This window comes from Populus euphratica, unplaced genomic scaffold (genome assembly GCF_000495115.2).
Source record: "Populus euphratica unplaced genomic scaffold, PopEup_1.0 scaffold358.1, whole genome shotgun sequence".
In the NCBI taxonomy this organism is placed as follows: domain Eukaryota; kingdom Viridiplantae; phylum Streptophyta; class Magnoliopsida; order Malpighiales; family Salicaceae; genus Populus; species Populus euphratica.
The window spans coordinates 12,645-17,333 of record NW_011500248.1 but is presented as its reverse complement, the minus strand read 5'-3'; positions in this window follow the sequence as shown (position 1 = coordinate 17,333).

Here is a 4,689-nt window from a genome sequence, read left to right as displayed (position 1 = left end):
TTATTATTATTATTATTATTATTATTACTATTATTATTAGTATTATTATTGCTTCTATTATTATTGTTGTTGTTTATAATTATTGTTTATAATTGTTGTTTATAATTTGTACAATTAACCTCCCTGTGGTTCGACCCCGGTCTTGCCGGGTTATTTATTACTTCGACACTCCTGCACTTGGGAGAAGACATCAATCTTTTAGTCGTGTCAAGTTTTTGGCGCCGTTGCCGGGGAGGTAAGTTCTTGTATAAATTATAGTATTTATTTTATTTTCTCTTTTCACTTTTCTTGTATATAACTTTGTTTCTTTTCTTTTGTTTCTTTTTATTTTGTTTTTTTTTCCTCCTTCTTTCTTCTTCTTCTTCTTTTTTTATTTTTACATGTGCATGAGAGTGTGGTCACGTACATCAAGTGGTAGACTTTGTAGGATATCCTCATCATTTTCAGAAAATATGGTTGAAGAAGATAATCAATCACTTCATAATGAAAATAATGCGAATAACCGTGCTAGAACACTTAGAGACCATATGAATCCCATAAGAACAAGTGCACCATCATGTATAGTTTTTCCTCCTAATGCATCTCATTTTAATTTTAAATCAGGTATTATTCAACTTTTACCTTCTTTTCATGCTTTAGAATTGGAAAATCCATACTTGCATTTAAGGGAATTTGAGGAGGTGTGCAACACATATAATAACTTAAATTGTAGCATGAATACCATCAGATTAAAGCTTTTTCCTTTTTCATTAAAAGATAAAGCTAAAACATGGCTACAAAATTTGAGACCAGGATCCATTCGTGCTTGGGATGAAATGCAACAACAGTTTTTAAAGAAGTTTTTTCCATCTCATAGAACAAACTCTTTCAAAAGACAAATCACCACTTTCACTCAAAAACCAGGAGAAACATTTTACAAATGTTGGGATAGGTATCGAGATTTGCTTAGTACTTGCCCTCATCATGGTTTTGAAACATGGAGATTGGTTTCACATTTCTATGAAGGGTTAACACCTAAAGATAGGCAAATGGTTGAATTGATGTGCAATGGAACTTTTGAAGATAAAGACCCTAATGAAGCAATGGAGTACTTAGACTTGGTAGCTGAAAATGCTCAAAATTGGGACACTGCGGGTAGTTATGAGGCACCGAGTAAAACTCAACCTCACACATCTAGTGGAGGTATGTACAACCTTAGGGAAGATCATGACCTTCAAGCCAAGTTTGCATCTTTAGCTAGAAAAGTCGAGGCACTAGAATTGAAAAAGAGTGGTCAATTAAAATCTGTTGAAAACATTGTGTGTCAAATCTGTGAAACAAATGAACACTCAACCAATGATTGTCCAACCTTGCCTTCTTTTAAGGAATGTCTCTATGAACAAGCCCATGCTTTAAACGGTTTTCAAAGGGCCAACCACAACCCATACTCCCAAACATACAACCCTGGTTGGAGAAATCACCCAAATTTTAGCTGGAAAAGTGAGAACAACAATGCACAAACTTCACAACCACCATTTCAAGCACACCACAATTTTCAAAATTCTCATGGATATGCACCTCCTTATGCTCCACCTCCTAGAAGAAATCTTGAGGAAACATTGCATGCATTCATTGAAAAGCAAGAGACAATCAATACTCAACTTGCTCAAAACATGACAGATTTTAAAGATACTCTTGCAAAATTAACATCTGTTCTTAGTTTCCAAGAGAAAGGTAAGTTTCCATCTCAACCACAACAAAATCCCAAGGGGCAATACAATGCAAATGCAAGTAGTTCCGGAAGCCAACACATGGATCAAGTCAAATCAGTCACTACTCTGCGCAGTGGTAAGGTTATTGAAAAACCCTCTCTTGAACCTTATGAGAAAGATGATGAGTCAATCTCTGAGGGTAAGGAAGGGGTTGAATCTGAAAATTGCAAAGAAAAGACGGATTCACCACCAGCACTTCCATTTCCTCAAGCCATGACCAAACAAAGGAAAGTTAATCACAACTCCGAAATCTTTGAAACTTTCAAACAAGTAAGGATCAATATACCTTTGCTGGATGCTATTAAACAGGTTCCTTCCTATCCTAAATTTTTGAAAGATCTCTGCACTGTGAAGAGGAAACTGAATGTGAAAAAGAAAGCCTTTCTAGCCGAACAAGTAAGTGCTATTCTTCAAAACAATAATGCTTTGAAATATAAAGACCCTGGTTGTCCTACAATTTCTTGCTTTATTGGAGAGCATAAAATTGAAAGAGCCTTACTTGATCTTGGTGCTAGTGTGGAGCATAAAATTGAAAGGTTGTCCTACAATTTCTTGCTTTATTGGAGAGCATAAAATTGAAAGAGCCTTACTTGATCTTGGTGCTAGTGTGAATTTACTTCCATATTCAGTTTTTCAAAGTCTCAATCTAGGTGAGTTAAAACCAACTTCTATATCTCTTTTACTTGCCGATAGATCTGTAAAAGTGCCTAGAGGAATAATTGAAGATGTGCTAGTACAAGTCGATAAATTCATTTATCCTGTGGATTTTATTGTCTTGGACACAGAACCTGTTGAAGCATGTAATTCATTTCCTGTTATTTTAGGACGTCCATTTCTTGCAACTTCTAACGCATTGATTAATTGTAGGAATGGACTGATGAAGCTATCATTTGGAAACATGACATTGGAGATGAATATTTTCAACATTTGCAAGCAACCTGGAGATGATAATGATTTACAAGAAGTAGATCATATTGATGAATTAGTTTATGATCAACTTGAATCTACTTTAAGTAAAAATGAGTTAGATGAATCTGAAGATTTGCAAATGATTTATTCTAAGGAGGAAATCACGGATGAAACAAGCACCGAAAATGTTGATTCGAATTTTTTGTCAACAACAACAATAGATTCGACATCTGACATCACACCAATCGATGATTACTTTCCTAACGAATCCTTACTTTCTCTTAGTCCAATACCTTGGTATGATAAAAATATCAATTTTCTTGCTTTAGGAGATTTGCCAGCTGATTGGAGTACCCAAGACAAAGAAAAGTTTTTGAACGAAGTGAAGAATTTTTATTGTGATGACCCTAACTTATTCAAATATTGTCCTGATCAAATATTTCAAAGATTCATTCCCGACAATGAGGTAAGTAGTGTCATTAAACTTTGTCATTCTGAAGCATGTGGAAGTTATTTCTCATCAAAAAAGACTGCTGCAAAAATCTTTCAAAATGGATTTTATTGGCCCACCATGTTCAAGGACACACATGCATTCTGCAAAACTTGTGAAAATTGTCAAAAAATTGACACTAATCAAAAAGTTTTGTTTTATGATTCTCAACTCTATGCATTCCCTAAAGAGCTAAGATTAAGATGGACCAATCCTTATGGGGCCTGTGATATTGAGAATTCAATGAATGACAATGATTTTAAGGAAAATGGACATCGTTTGAAAGCTTACTTTAATAATTTTCCTAGTGAAAATGAATCAGCTGGTTTGAATGATCTTATAGATAAAGGTTGATTTTTTTTTTGTCACATTTTCTTTTTTGTGTTTCTTTTTGAGTGATTTTTGCTAGTTTCTCTCACCCCGGTCAAATGGCGGACAACAGTACTCCGTGACTTAAGTCGGTTATTTCAGTTTCCCACAATAACTGATATCTGTGTATATATTTGTGCAATTCTTTGAATCTCTCTTCCAATTCTCATTTGAAAATGGACACTAATCTTGAAAAATTGAAAAAGTATTTTCCCGCTCTGCCTCAGAATGCGATTACAAAAATTTACCGTGCTAGATGTGCAAGATTGAGATTGTTAATGAATCATGGAATTCCTGAAGATATTCACTGGTTGATTGAAGCAAAGGTTCGATTATCAGGTGAGTCCTCTAACTTCATTTCACACATGCCTGGAACAGGTAAAAGCACTTTTGCAAAGAAGCGTCGTGCAAAACGACTGGATGTCTGTCATCGATGTGCTAGATGGACTTGTAATACACAATGTCGTTCTTTAGGAATGGTATCTATAAACCGTGAAGATAAAATACAATTCATTAAGGATGGCCTGAGTAAGGAGTCTTTAGATAATCTTCTATTGACTCTTGAGACGCATCCTAGTGGAGATGTGCATCGTGCAATTCATGATTTATGGCCACTATTTCATAAAGAACATGATCAACTTAGTTTGGGAATCTGACTAAAAAAGACCTTGTTTGCCAGTTTTTAAAAAAACTGGATGGGAAGCCTATCCCCGACCCATAGAGGGCGTTTAAACCGTTCTTGGACGTAAAACCAAGGGAAGATGTGAGCCACAATCACAACTACCTGTACATACACATGCTTTTTCAAAAGTAAATAAATAAATAAATAAAGAGAGAGAGAGAGTGTGTGAGACTCCAGCTGGCCTACATATAGGTGGTATGATTGCCTTTCTAATTTCTCATCTATAAAACCCTCTCTTCTTTCCTTTCATTTCTACTCAACCCATACATTCAACAACTACAGAAGTGTGTAGAAATGGCAAGGTCCTCAGGTCATCATATAAGAAATATTTGTGTTCTGGGTGGATCTAGTCCTGGGAAAGAAAAGGAGTTTTTAGAATCAACAAATCATCTTGGTCAGGTGCTAGCTGAGAGAAAGATTCATTTAGTGTATGGGGGAGGCAGTTTTGGGTTAATGGGAGGTGTGTCAATAGCTGCATTTTTAGGAGG